This window comes from Anastrepha obliqua, chromosome 1 (genome assembly GCF_027943255.1).
Source record: "Anastrepha obliqua isolate idAnaObli1 chromosome 1, idAnaObli1_1.0, whole genome shotgun sequence".
In the NCBI taxonomy this organism is placed as follows: domain Eukaryota; kingdom Metazoa; phylum Arthropoda; class Insecta; order Diptera; family Tephritidae; genus Anastrepha; species Anastrepha obliqua.
In genome coordinates, this window is record NC_072892.1 from 153,155,342 (window position 1) to 153,171,349 (window position 16,008).

At 38.4% G+C, this 16,008-nt stretch overlaps 1 protein-coding gene across 2 annotated transcripts in view; it reads left to right on the top strand.

Moving 5' to 3' along the window:
- The first annotated feature begins 4,435 nt into the window (after nt 1–4,435).
- Nucleotides 4,436–16,008, top strand: part of LOC129244984 (uncharacterized) — a 101,212-nt gene continuing 89,639 nt past the window's right edge. For both annotated transcript variants that reach the window (XM_054884126.1, XM_054883312.1), the window contains exon 1: nt 4,436–4,807. The gene's annotated coding sequence lies outside the window, so the exon portion shown is untranslated. The remainder of the gene's footprint in view (nt 4,808–16,008) is intronic.

A 16,008-nucleotide genomic window follows, 5' to 3' on the forward strand; every position in this document is an offset into this window, starting at 1 on the left:
TAAAACAGGAACAAATATCACTATATAAAATAAGATAAATAAGATTGGTCTTTGAGGTGTGCCTGAGGTGGGCGCAAATGCGTATGATTTATTGTTCTAAATTCCTACAAATCAGATTTAAAAAACAATATTCATTTCAATCTATAATCACTTAATCTTAATATAATCTCTGTCAAATTTCACATAATTTTTATTGAAGTATTTCTCTAGGCCCTGCCCACAACAACATATTTTCTTAATAGCAAATTCTCTGCAAATACGTAAGAATATTGGACATTATTTATGCAGTATTCAATAAATCCTCTTAGAAATTTATTTTCCATGTCATTTAATAAAATAAATGCGAATAGAGCTTTATAAAAATTTCCATTGTGGTCCAATAACAAAGACAAGTGCATTTGCCAATGTCATTTTGGTTGAGTGACTGTCAACTTGTGATGCGTCAACATCTGTGAGTAGATGCAATGGCTTTCGTTGCGTATGTTGCATACCACAAATGGGGCCCATACAAAAATACCTACGCACACACCAACATATCCATAGCTCGTTTTTGTTGGTACGCAAAGTTGTTGATTCACTGCAGCTATAAATATTTCATGAAGGAATAATATTTTATTGCCATAAGGAATAAAATATAGAAAAAAGAAATTGTAATTGTATAAAGAGTAAGACGCAGAAATAAAGTGGTTTTTACACAAGGCAAGAATGGAAAGTTTTGCTTGGCAGATTAGCTTGGTTAAAAAAATGAAAATCAGTTTCAAGCATACCTACATATTCCAGCAAAAATATGGGGCTGAAGCTATACTCTTAGGTGTAGATAGACTAATTTTGATTTGTACTAGGTGGTTTAACAAGTTTTGCGGTTCGATAAGAAAAACTCAATTTTATGGTTGAAATACACTTTATTATTCAATGTAGTCTCCCTGGAGATCAATACATTTGCTCCAACGAGATTCCAGTTTATGAATTCCACCCCTAAAGTGAGAATCTGGAAGGGCCGCAAAATACGCTGTTGCGACCTCATCATTTGATGAAAGACGCGTCCCATGCAAGCATTTTTTTAGGTCTGGAAACAGATGGTAGCCGGTAGGGGCCAAATCTGGTGAATGCGGTGGATGCTCAACAGTTCGAACTTTAATTCACGAATTTTAGCTATTGGTAAAATGCTCTTGTGGCACCGTGTCAGATGAGAAATTCATTGTCATTGTACAGATGAGAAATAATTTTTTTCTTATGCAATCTGCAATTTTTTCCTTCTACTGGTCTTAAAGGCTGCAATAATATTCAAAATTTATTGTTTTGCAAATAATCCACAAAAAAATTCCTTTCGCATCCCAAAAAACTGATGCTAACACCATCATCAGCACCCCAACTCGTTTTGATCTGATATTCTCCTCTCAAATATGCTTAATTGTTTAATTGTATCTGCTTTCAATGTCCCCGTTTCGCAGTCATATGTTGCCACTGGTCGAATCAATGTTGTATATATTTTGATCATCGTTTTCCTACTCAAGAGCTTGCTTTTAACAGTTTAACGTGGGAAAAATAAATATGTTCTGTTTGCAGCCTGTTCACGGTCTTAGATACCAATCGAGGTGTTTAATTTGATCCACGCTTTCCAATTCATGACCGACAATTCTAAGATCTGGCGCTTTTCGCAATGTGTTAAGTCGTGCGAGGTACTACGTTTTGTTTTAGTTGATCTTTAATCCGACGAAATTTGCTTTTTATCGGAGTGCTTGAAATACTTATCTGAGAAAATTTATATATCTCGCGAAGATGAGCAGGTAATCAGCAAAATCCCCATATTTACGAAGCTTTGTTAAATATAGTCTCTGATGGATCAACCTTAAGGTATGGCACCATTAATTCCAGCTTAAATCTATTAGAGATATGAAGCTGATTTCGAAAGCCTTCCAATGATAGGGATGCAAGGAGATTACTTATGCGGATAACGTGGCCCATATTGTCGGAGGGAAGATTTTAGATACTCTGATAGAATTGATACAGAGTTATTTGGATAAAGTTGTGAATTGCGGCCTTTCGATAAATTCTCCGAAGACGGAGCTCGTCTTATTTATGAGGAAATATAAAATACCTAGAGTGTTTCTCCCCTCAATAGCTATATACCATAGTGTTTTACAAGCGGAGGCAGCTGCAATAAAGGAAGCAGTGTATTGGTTGCTCACTTCGGTAATTAGCGTTAAGGAAGTAAATAATTACTCCAATAGCCAACCGGCGCTCGTCGTTTGTGCGTACGAGATTGGTCGGGAATGTCTGGCTTCCCTCGCTCAATTGCATCCGAATTCTTCGATATCAGGCTCATTTGGGTTCCCCCTTACAATAATCATTTAGTTGAATAAATTTTCATTCATGTAGAAATGAACAAGCAAATTCTTTGCAAAATGCCGTCGGCTAATCGTCAATTTGATTTTCTACAGAAGCAAAAGCAGAGAACGTTATGATATACAGAGAACGTTCTCTGTGTGCAGAGCCAATATAGGAAGAGAGAATTCACTGCAATCAGCTCTGTTAAACCCCGGCCGCGGTTAGACTTAGCTCTGTTAAACCCCGGCCGCGGTTAGACTTCATTTTTGACAATTCACACCATTCGTAGCTCGTGAGACTTCTCTATATTTAACGTTCTCTGCGACAGTGACTTCATGATACTGCCAGGATTTACGGAGCTGATATACATAGCTTTTGACTATTTCACACATATTTTTTTATATTCTAGAAGTCATCTCCTTACACAGGCATGCTTGCAGTTGTGTGTATGTGTGTCTGTCAAACAATGCATGTCATAGAAAACTTTCCAAAAACAAATTTTCCAAACGGCTGCATTTGAAAACCCCCATCCCAAGTAATAATAGAAGCATACACGGCAGATGACAATAGCGTGGCGCATTTGGCACACTTTGTCACGTCATTTTGGCCAGCAGACAAAAGATAGTAAGTTGCTGCTGGTGGCAAGTTGACAAATGCGGAATACCAAATGGAAAAGGTGCTTTGTCATCGACATGCAGAGCAAAGCGAGCACCACGAGACTATGTGCGAATTGTGCAAATAGAAAATGTAAAGAAAGAGAAAAAATAAGAGAAAATACGAGAGAGAGAACTGTTTGATGTGCGCTCTAAATGTAGCGTCTAAGCCTCACTTAGCAGCGCGCGCGCCAGCTTAGCGGATGAGTAAACTCTTTGCCGTAAGCTTCGTGCTAAAGAGTCTTGAGCTTCTGAGGTGGCGCGCTAGCGGCGGCAGGAAGGCTTTTATCTTGCTTGGGCTGAACTGCGATACGGCTCAAACCGATCAGTTAAGGAACTCGCTTGCAACGCAATGGTCGCGTGTACGGAAGAATAAAGCGACAATTGAAGGTCGGTGAAATGAATAAATAATTCGATGCGCGTTGAACTTTGTTGGGTGATTTTGTGTAAAGTGTTTTTGGCAGTAACTTAGTGGAAGTTGAAGTAAGAGTGGTAGCGGCGATTATTTACATGCAGTGTAAAACTTGTTGCTGATTGTGTGTGTATGTGCGATTAGTCGGCGTGCGTGCGTGTGTGTATGTGTGTGTATGTTGGTGTAAGCAGCGCGCTACTACAATTCGATCGGTCGAAAGCAATCACTCTGGTTTCGCTTTTAATCACCGCTTCATGCTGCTGTATTGACTTCCGACTTGGTCGGGTGCTACGTGCAACATTATAAATGGCAATATTTATGTTTGGGAATTTTCTGCGATCTCTTTTTTTAATATCAATTTTACTTTGCCGTCAACTTGACTTTCTAAGTAAGCGGATTACGTGCCAATAGTTAATTGTTTCGTGTAGTCATTAAATACGCCGGAGTCTATTCGGAATTGAAACGCTAAAAATTAGCAGTAAAGGAAAATGAAAAAAAAAAAAATTGTTGCAAAAAAGTCATTAGTGCAAAGAATTGTGAGTACATTTGAGCAAATGAAAAAAAAAATTGAAATCGAACTGAGTTACCACCTCTTTTTTGGAAAGTTTACGAAAAAAATTGTTCAACTTGAATAGAGGAAAGAATTTAAAAAATTTTTTAATTTTTTTTTTTTTGTTTTTTTTATCGCATATTTTTTTTGTAGTTCGCATAGCTAAGTTCAAACAGTCGCGTCGAAATTTTTTGTTTCTTGCATGCGCGTTGTTTCTGCCGCCGTATTTGCATCGAGTGAAAGGAGTCAAATGCACTTGAAAACGTTGTAACACCAGCAACCGCCACGCACCTAAACCCGTTCGATTCTCTTGCTTGCGCATACATACCTACATACATACACATAGGTGCATGTATGAAGGTGCATCCTTTTTCTTCGACATCTGCTTTTCGGTTTTGTGTCATTCGAATGCAGTTGCAGTGTTGTTTGCCGCGTGGATGTTTGCGATTTATTTCATTTCGACTTATTTTCTTTCCAGCTTACGCCTTTACATACATACCCACGTATGCTTAAGTGTATATGAGCATGTTTTTCTGTGTATATAAGTAAATTTAAGTGTTCAACGCCCGATTTTTATTCGTTGCATGCACTTCTTTTCACAAAATTAAAGTAGTTACATACATACATACATACATACATATGCATTTATGTAAATATATATGTAGAAATATTAAAAGTGCCCACCAAATGCATATACTTGGAAAGTGAAATTTTTTTGCGTAAAAATTCAAAAAGTAAACGTTGTTGTTATTGCATTCGTCATCATTGGATTATTGCAAAGCTATACTGAAATGGGTTGTTCAACTAAAAACACGAGATAATAAGGAATTTCGAAGGAGAAAGTGAAACATCGAAACGGAAGTGGTAAGTGAATACGTATAAATATTTTCAGGTAGTGCCTCTGTGAAATCTCAAGGCGTTATAATTTTATGCACTAAAACCCATGGAAGCAATCTGAAAAAAAAAAAAAATAAATAAATAAATAAAATAAAAATAACAAATAGAAAATTTAAGTTTAAAAATTATAACTTTTATTAGCGGCACCCATCTGAATTGCCTTAAAAAAACGTTTATCGTTTTATTAAAAATATTTGTCTTAAATATTTTTCTACTGTGCAGGCAGCTGTCCGCCTACCTTCACGACGCTCGAAAGCACTCCAGTTTGAATTAATGAGCACAGCCCGGAAACACTGGCACTAGCAGCGTAGAATGGACGACCTTGGTAAAGTTCCAAACCTAACTAAAACTTCTGCTGAGCTTTGCAATGCATTAAAAGTCCAATCTCAAACCCCTTTTGGGTGTGAAATCACAACCGCCATAAAACACCCTAAAGGCTTATTACCAAGAACAAATATGAGATCGCACCAAGAACTCCTGTTCCCTGTGATAGAAAAGTAATAGAGTCCTGACCAGACCTAGCAGCCAAAGTTATTACACCATCCCAAACTAATTTAGATCTCATCTTAGCTCATTAGATAACGAGTTCCTTCTGATCACGGGTAGATCGGGGGCGCTCGAGGGAACTTCTAAGTCCAACAAAGTCGCAGCTATCGCATTTGGTGGGTATCCTTACCGGGCACTGTTCATTAGGTATGCATCCAGTGAGACCTGGGATTAACGCAAGTCCTTTGTGCATCATCTGTGTAAAGGATCAGGTGGAATCATCTCAGCGCGTTCTCCTCAGCTGCCCTGTTCTCGCCGCTCTAAGATACATACCTCTGGGCTCTCACTCTTTTGCTACACTTGTGGATAGAGCAGGTTAAAACATTACACACCTGCTGAATTTCATTAGCAGCTTGAAGCCGTTAACGCAATGTAATTAGCCACCCTTTGGTTGTTATCCTTCAATCCACAGTCCCTTCTTTCTGTTTACTTCTGCTGTTCGTTTTTTCCCCCTTCTGTATGACATCGGCCGCCGTAGCCGAATGGTTGGTGCGTGACTACCATTCTTAATTCAGAGAGAACATAGGTCCGAATCTCCGTGAAAGACCAAAGTGAAGAAAAGATTGTTACTAATAGCGGTCGCCCTCTGGAAGGCAGTGTTAAACCTTCCAATGTATTTCTGATATGAAAAATAAAAAATAACTGCCGTTCGGAGTCGGCTTGAAACTGTAGGTCCCTCCATTTGTAGAACAACATCAAGACGCATACGACAAATAGGAGGAGGAGTTCGGCCAAACACCCAAAAAGGGCATACGCGCCAATTATTATTATTTTATCCTATCCTAGCTTAGCCCTTCGGGTCGTTCACTCACTTTTGCCGCCTAAAAACTTTTGCAAATTCTTCAATCATCTGCGTGGGTGAGGCCAAACCCTAATTGCCTTTGAGTGTTAAACGAAAGCAACCGTGGACATTCACTGAAGTCGCATTTTCAATATCCGATTAGGGCGCTTATACCTTATGGTAAATGTCAAAAAGTGTCTTTGCAGACCTCGTAACCCAAGCTACTATATGTTGAGCTTCGATACTCATAGTCCCTAATATCTTCTCTTGATTATTGCGATAACTACTTAAGCCATTTTGACCGAGCTTAACAAACCACGCCAGTCACTTCTTTCTCATGTTAATCGGTGCCAGTTGGACACACCAAGTGAAGCCAAATGCCTCTCCACCTGGTTTTTCTTTCCTATGCTACCACCAGCCGGTACCGCATCGAATACTTTCAAAGCCGGAGCGATTGTTCCATTCGGACAACATGACCCAGCCAACGTAGCCGTTGGATCTTTATTCGCTGCGCTATGTTTATGTCGTCGGAAAACTCATATAGCTCATGGTTCCATCGCCTGGGATACTCGTCGTCACCAACGTGCAAAAGTCCAAGTCCAAGCAAGTAGAGAAAGTTACTGATCACCATTCACTTGGGAGTTACCTGGAGGATTCTTCTAAACATAGTTCGAGCAGCTCACAACTTCCGGGATTAGCCCAAGTATCCTCTGGGTGGCTTCCGAACAACCGTTCGAGAGCGAGCCAATGTGAAATGGCGAAGCATCCCAGGATAGCTGGTTGTGCGCTGGGTTTGGAACCCGCCAGGTAAAAATAATTTCAGACGATTCGATTGAATAGTTTTTTTTTTAGCACACCAGGCCGAAAAAAATCGTTTCGAGATAATTGAGTTCAAAGTTTTGAGAGTGAATATTTTCCATTGATGCCGCCGTGTGACGAATCTGACTTTACCCGCTGTTCTTTCGAAATATCGAGAAAATCAAAAAATTAATTATTTTAAATTTCTAGACCACCGAGTTCCCAAAATAAATAGCAAAGTATATAAGCACTGGTTCGAATCTCGGTGAAAGCAAAATTAATAAAAACATTTTTCTAATAGTGGTCGCCCCTCGGCAGGCAATGGCAAACCTCCGAGTGTATTTCTGCCATTAAAAAGCTCCTCATAAAAATATCTGCCGTTCGGAGTCGGCTTGAAACTGTAGGTCCCTCCATTTGTGGAACAACATCAAGACGCACAGCACAAATAGGAGGAGGAGCTCGGCCAAGCACCTAACAGAAGTGTACGGCCCAATTATTTATTTATTTTTTTATATAAGCACTACAAAATAATTCTTGGTTATATTAATATTAAAATTTGTTGTAGCCTCGCAATATGGTTTACTCGCATGCCCTCAAAGAAAGAACAACAAGAATATTAATTTTGTGTAATAAACAATTTGCATTATTTTTAAAAATTAAAAATGCTGTATGCAGTATGTCCTTGAGTAACTACGTCCATTTCATAAAACACTTTTCCTATTCTGCTACAACTAAAAGTGCATTAAAGCACGATTTTCCCAATAATTTGAAAATGTAGACGTTGCCATCATTAAAATTGGTAATTATTTAAATTTTTCATTAACTTGCAATACAATAAACCCGTAAGCGAAATTGAAGCAGATAAATGATTAAACGTATTAGCTGCAATGAATGTATGTATGTACTCGTATATTCATTACCCTATAGGCAAATCAAATGGTACCGAACCACTAGTGAATTTTGAATGCATGAACATAAGTACAAATACATACTTAGATATTTATGATGTATTGGACAAAATCAACCACCAAACCGATTTTTTTAAGAAATTGTGCCAAAAGTAAGAAAGTGCGTCCTACGATTTTCGAAGTAGCCTCCGAGATCGAAATATGAGCCTTCAAAGTTCGAAATTTTTATGTACAAATTATATAATTTTGCATATTCAAGAAAAGAGCGTTTAATAACCTTTACAGCAGCAACAAGAAATGAAATTTTTTTTTGTCATTGCATTTTAGAGTCTTAAGCTCAAAGTTGATTTTTTTGCACGCAAACTAACTTCTTGAAAACGCGGTCATTCATATTCATTTTACTACAGAAAATATGCAGCTACGCTGAAAATAAAGGAAAAATATCACGGAATAAACTTATTATTATTATTATTTATTTATTAAAATATAACTAAAATTACAGATTAATCTATTGTAATCGCGCTAGCCGATAGCCCTGGTATATCGACTTAGTCAAATGATAGTAAATTATAGTAAATATTTATAAATTATAAGACTAAATAAGTTGAAAAATATTTATAGCTTTAACAGAAGCTGGCATTTTTATAATAATTGCTTCAGAGAACAGTAATTTTTTATTGGTGTAGGTACGGCTTTGGTAGCACCTGAGAGTAGCACTGTAAACAATGTTAACATCTGTACAACGGCTCTCACTGTTAACATAACATTTGCTCATTCATCTGTTAGGCTAGCATTTGCCTGCTAATTCTGTTCTAAAAGAGAGTTAACGCATTCTGTTATAGCAATAATTCCCAGAAATTTTTTTTATTTTCCTGTACAGCTGAACTGTGGCTAAGAATGAATTTCAATTGAGGCTTATATGAAATCTGCTTTTAAATTCAAGAAATTATTAGATGAAATTAAGAGTGTTTTCTCGCTTTATTTTGGTGATGAAAATAAATTTGCAATAGTTTTCGGCATGCAAATGGTGCCAAAACGTTTTCAGTGTAATCTTAAATTCCTTGGCAAATCAATAAATGCTTGCATGGTAGTACGAATGGATGATTTTCATGATTGTAATACCATTTTCGGCGATTGGCTTACCTTAACAGATTCTTTGCACTTTTCTTTGGCGCCTTCGAGTGAATTACAAACTAGTTCGAAACTAAAGAAAGCGCACCAATTCCGAACCAAAAATGTATTTTACTAGTTTAGGTTTCCATGCGCATGGTTAAATTTTTCAACTTGGATGCACACGCGCTTCAATGAAAACTTTAAATTTCCCTGCTAAATGCAAAAACAAAAAAGAATTTGTTACTATAAATAATCGCAATAAACGCACACAGCATAGCTCATCGGGAAATAATGATTGCAGTTTGATAATCTGTTTGGAATTTTTTTTATATAAAAGTAAATTAAGCGCATTTTATGCGATTTTAGTTGCGCTTATGCGTTTAATTGATTGTATGGGAGTATTAGAATATTTGATTTAATATTTTATTTTAACATTTTGGTATTTTCAAAAGCATTTTTTAAGCGATTAAGTTGGTATAAAAAATAAAAATTTGTTAATTTTCCTTTCTCTCATTGGGCAATGCAATACTTTAGATTGATTCAAATCATGCAGGACGGCTAATAGATACTTCAACGTGAAAATTGTTGCAGTGACCAGGCAACCGAAAGTGATGTCGAAGCATAGTAATCCATGCACACATATTTATGGCAATAGAATGCTTACAGTTTGCAAATCCATTCGAACTATTTTTTTTTCTCGGATTTTTTTTTTTTTCATATTAAATTCAGTTATTTACTGATCGATTATTAAATGAATAAGTCTCCTTAGAGACTTTCTGGGACATATGCATGATATCACTTTTCGTTTCTTTGGAAGATTAGAGACTGTTGGGCGCACACGATTGATTGATTCCCAAAGCTGCTAGAGTTGCTGGCTTGATGCCGTGTGCCATTGACCTCAACTAACAGCCCATAGGCGCCAACCCACATATATTTACTTGTAGACTTAGCTTACATAGCTATTTCCGGAGATCTTTTCATCGGTGAACTCTTCCTGCAATAAATGGATGATTTCCCAAGCAGTGCATCCTTGAAAGTTTGTCACAGAAGTAACCTTTGTTTTTGCCACCTAATAACAAACTGACTCCTGAAATTCCTCTTGGAAGAAAGTACATATGTCGTTAGTTCCTACAGGAGAGTAATGAAGATAACTAGAAACTTTCTTGAGAAGCTCGGAAATTTCCACTCCCACGTCTGCAAGACTGAAAATGGTACTGAAGTGGGATAGTAACTTCAGATGCTTACTGTTTTAGGTATGATGACAACGGTCTTTCAATCAGAAATATTTGCAATACTTAAAGTAGCAGGATAAAGACTGGTTAATTGGCGAAAAAAGGAGGGGAATTAAAATCAGGGTCTATATAGAGACAGCCATCAAAATCATTTAAGCGAATCTAGGAGAATCGGTACTCATGAGATTGGTGAGTAGAGATACGCCGCAAGGCTTAGTTCTCTCGCCGTTTTTATGGCACGCAGTTGTGAATAAACCTCTGTTAATACTAAAATCGGTGGGTTGTAAGGTGATAGCTAACGACGACGATGTTGTTATTGTGGTCTCTAGTAAATTTGTATCTGCATTAAGAGACTTAATACAAAATGCTCTAGATATACTTTGTAGGTGGGCAGAAAAGTGTGGTCTAGGAGTTAACCCAGACAAAACACAACTCATATTGCTCACTAGGAAACATTGAATCCCTCAGTTAAGTACAATTATGCTTAAGGTAAAAGCGCTTGTGATATCGGAAGAAACCAAGTACCTGGGATTAACCATAGATAGGAAATTGACTTGGAAGACAAGCACTTTAGAAAGAGTTAAAAAGCTGGTCGTGCTTTTAATGAATGTAAGATATCTTTAGGTACGACCTGGGGAGTTAAACCTAATGTTGCTCTTTGGTTTTATGCTGCTGTTGTTCTTCCCATTCTTCTATATGGAAATGTTGTCTGATATTGTGTTATACAGAAAAAGAACTGTTATAATTTATTGAGTAAGATGCAGAAATCAGCGGAGTTAGCAATATGTGACGTCATGAAAACTACGCCATCCATGGCTTTGGACATCATATTGCACCTGCCATCCCTAGATCTCTTCTGCAAATATTCAGCAGCCTGTTCCACGTTAAGGCTCAAAGCGAGGTCACAATGGAAGACTGTCACACATAAACATTCAACCATCTTAGACTCCTATACGGATATACCCGTGATTGCGACTATCACCCTCCTATTCTCTACTTTGAAAGGAATCTCCTTTGAAGAAATCCCTTTTAGACTAGAATGGCTCGAAGAAGATCCATCACCCAACATCACCCGTTAAGATCTACGCGGACGGATCTAAAATGGATACCGGCATAGGATCAGTGTTACATTGCCTACCGGATCACTGTAGTGTTTTTCAAGCGGAAAAAACACTTTAACTAACTTGAATTTATGTGGGTGTCGAGATACTGTGATTTTCATGACAACGAACTAAATGATGAATAGGGAAACTGTGATACTTAGAGTGTCCAATTGGATCGGCGCCAATTTTAGAACCAATTATAGCGGGAAATGACATAGAAGGAAATGAAATTGCTGATGAGCTTGCCAGGAAGGTGACCGAATGGCCTCAGAGACCTTCTACCCGTGCGTCGGCATCTTCCTGACAGTTGTTAAATGCACAAAGTATCATACAGGGTGGCTGATGAATTTTGCTACATTAAGAAACTCAAATAACTTTTTTTTTAGTGTATGGAATTCATTTATTTTTTTTCAAGTTGAAGGTCATTAAATTTTATTAAATGTAGCTTAACTAGTTTTAAAAATAATTGAATTTAAATGCCCCCATGCTCGTTGACACAAGTGCGGCATCTTAGTAAAAAGTTGTTCATTGCTGCTTTGAGAGTTGCGACAGGAATAGCTGCAATTGTTGCCCGAATGGATTGTTTTAGTTCATCCAAATCTGTTGGCTTTGTTTTATAAACTTCTTATTTACATAAACCCCACAAGAAAAAGTCAGGTGCAGTAAGGTCAGGCGACCTGGGGGGCCAACGAAATTCGGAGTTTCTTGAAATCAGTTTATTGGGAAATTTTCATCGCAACTCTGTCATAACAGTCTGGGCAATGTGAGACGTTGCCCCATCTTGTTGAAACCACACAGAGTTGAAAGGAATTCTCTTTCGGCGTAGTTCTGGATAGAAAAATTCTTTCAGCATTTTCAAATAACGGTCTCCAGTAACCGTAACGGTGTGACCATTTTCTTCAAAAAAATAAGGCCCGACAATACAGCGTGAAGAAACCGCACACCACACTGTCACGCGAAGAGGATGCAATTCCGTCTCGTGGAGTATCTGTGAGTTAGAAGTACTCCATATTTAAATCGAAATGGGCCTCATCAGACATGAAAAGGCAGTTTAACATGTTTTGGTCTTCTTCCACCATTTGCAGGATCTTCTGGCAAAATTCCAAGCGAATCGGCAAGTCTGCTGCATTTAGTTTGTTAACCATTTGAATTTTGTAGGGAAATAAGTCTAAATCTTTGTGCATTATTGTTTGCAAAGACTGTCGGCTGACACCAAGTTGAGCAGCAGCTTGTTGAAACCCTTGGATTGCTTTGTATAGCTGCAGCTACAGCAGCGATCGTTTTCTCCGTCCGAACTGGTGGGTTTCGATGATAAGGCCTTCTTGCGACTGTTCCTTGCTCAGCAAAATTATTCACCAGTCTCATTATGGTCCATCTGCTCGGGGGATCGCCGCCAAACATCCGCCAGTACTCTCTCTGTACCAAAACTACGGACTCCAGTGCGTGATAGCGACGGACTATCCAAATTCTTGTTTGCGTGTCCCAGTTATCCATTTTAATAAATTTTACAGATCAATCTGCAAATTAAATCAAAAATGGAACAGATAACTTAAAAAGAAAAAAAGTTATTCAATTTTTTTTTGGTAGCGGCTTTCATCAGCCACCCTGTATTTCTAAGGAAAGCACAGAAAAGATGGAGCTCCATTTCTTCATGTCCTATTTCGAAAATCCTTTGACCCCACTACTATATACGGAAGACACAGAAAGTCCTTTGGACTTCTCGCCATTCAAATTCCAAACTGGTAGCTGTGCTTACCGGTCACTGAAAAAGGTAGGAGAAAAGCTAATGTTAGCATTTCACCCCCATTGCAGAAGCTGTGGGGACCTTTCAGAGAAGGAGACTGTTCAGCACTTTTTTTAAATGTCCGGGTTTGGCCGTTAGATGATTAAGATCACTGGGTGCTCCTTTCTTCGACACCCTGGGTAGGCGCGCCAACTTAAAACCCATCATTCTGCTCCATTATATCAACAGCTCTGGCTGGCTGTAGATATCTGCCTGTTGGAGGGCTCATAAGGGTATCTAAACCACGCTGATGAGTGCTATTTGAGGAGTGTCAGAGTGACACTTCAACTATTTCACCTATCTACCTCACCTACCATAGCGGGAGTAGTCAAGCATTTCAAGGCTTGCATTAATAAGTCTCATTAAAACCGTTCATAAGTGCTGACACCTACAAAACAACCAAGTGATTCCTGAAATATTCCGAGTGGTAGCGAAATTTCTTCTCTGACAGAGGAGGACACAATCCGAAGCGACGACACATGGGACCATAAGTATCAGAGATACTTGGAGATGAAAATAGCACAGAGTGTTTTCTTTGCCGCTCTCCGGGTTTCACCGGACTAAGATGGTGCACTTCCGGGTCGGATGTACTGTCTTTTATTACCTCGACAAACTGCCAAGATTCTTAGAAAGTGTAAGATTTTTTTTTTAGATTTTCTACGAGGTTTGCACTTCGACCTCATGATCTTCTGCGCCCCAAGAAACTCTAGGAAATTTTCTGAGAAGCAATGAGTACTCATCACACTTTCCCCTCCCTCTCCTTCTTAAATCCCATCTCTTGACTTTAGGTGCAATGGGCAATATTGCATAAGTACTTGGAAAAATGTACGGCCATCCACAATTCTGTTTCAGCTTCCTGGTATTACTGGAGACTTGCAAAACTACGTTGACGCATTTCGCTTCTCAGTCGCGTATTTTGGCATGCATCAGTAGCATTGCTTTGAGGCACTTTAAAACAAATTTCGATTTTTCACAAAGTCACACAACCAGAAGTGAAACTCATAATTGAACGCATCGTTGAACGCTGAACGCTTTGTGAACATTTTTATTAATCATTGAAATACATTTTCACAATTTGTAAATGCCGCTCTAGTGCAAATCTCTATAATGTGAAATTAACTATCACTGTGCCGTTGGTATTCCCTACTGGAAAAAATTCTTAAACACCCAAACCCGATTCGTGTTAAGAAAATTCTGTTATTCAAAGAGCTTTCGACGCTGGAGTTCCCCCAAGGGTTGTATCGCTAGTGGATTGCAACCTAATCACGATGTTCAGGAGCAAAGATTTATATTTTTTCCATGTCGTAGCGGAAAATAAAATTCTATACTTAGCCCTGCTATAAGTTCTATTACAAGTCCGTTATAGATATGAAATTATATATTAATATATTTTTTTATCGAAGTTACTTTTATTTAATTATATAAATGTTACAAAAAATTTAATTTTCATTCGAAATGTTCACCATTTGGTTTTGCACAAGCGTTCAAACGACCAGGTTATTCATCTGTTCAGCACGTACGGTTTCCATGGATATTGAAGTCGCTGCCCGAACCAAAGATTGTTTGAGACTCGCAAAATTTCTGTGAGATCTTCGAAAGGCCATATTCTCCACTTCTGACCACAAACTGTAGTCCCGTGGATTTGGATCGGGACTTCCAGATGGACAATCTTTTGCGGCTATGAACACAGGAATATTCTTTTTTAGCCACTGCTGGGTGGTTTTTGCTTCATGGGCTGGAGCGGAGTCTTGCTGGATGATGCAACGCTCTCCATTCAAGAGAATACTGCTCAACTGCTTCACCACGTCTTCTAAGACATCCTTCTGGTACACTTTTGCCCCGGTTTTAACCCCTTTTTCGCAGAAGTGAAGAGATGTAACACTATTAGAAGATACTACCCACCAAACTATTACGGGGGCTGGATGGCAGCCCCGCTAAACACTTGAAATAACATTTTGTCCGTCTTTAGAAGTTTAACAGAGAAAATTTTCTCAGCTGTGAGAGGAATATTTTCATAGCCGTTGACTGCGTGCCACCGAAGAAGCTGCTTGTATATGTCAAGTCTAATTTTCTTCGAACGCGTTGTCAAAAGAGGACCAGTTGAACAACGGAGGGCTTTCACCTCGAGTTAGTCTTGACCTGGATCTGGTCGCTACATTAATTTTTCCTGGACTTTCTTTTCTGCTTTCCAAGGGGATTTCTGTAAATTCTTTCTCGAAAGGCTTTTATGGCTGCACTGGTCCGAATCACGCGAGGACGACCACTTCTTTTTCTGTTTGTCACTTCAGACGTTTGGGAAAAACGACTGATCGAGCTGTAAAGAAACTAGTAAGTAATTCGTAAATCTGACTTGCACTTTCACCACCTTTTTGTAATGCCATCACTACAAATTCCTTAGCTCCCCACTCCACTGTTAGCACGTGAAATTTGCCACGGATCTGAGTAGAATTTATGAGTAGACAATGCGTACGAACAAAAGCGAAAATAACGGAGTTTGTTTGGAGAATTTGTTCCCCCTGTATGCATTGCAAAATTTGTCACAGAATTTATGGCAAGACTAAGTACCACAAGGTGGCGTAAAATGAATCATCCAATTTTGCTTTGGGATAAAAAAAAAATGATTTTGAGTGATGGAATTCTTTATTTTGATCTCTACGCGCTATATTGCTATGGATTGGATCCACAAATATGATTGAGGTACGAGCTATTTGCAAATTTATAAATCTGCAGATAAGGTGATTAATTTTGCGCCACCTTGTAGATCTATGAGCTATGTATGTATATACAAGTGTATATCACAAGAAATTTAAGCAAATATTTGTTGTGCGAAATTATTGCAAAGTTACTTGGTTAAATAAATTTCACTACAGAAATAATACTGCTGTGGCTTAAGCGGGCCACAAA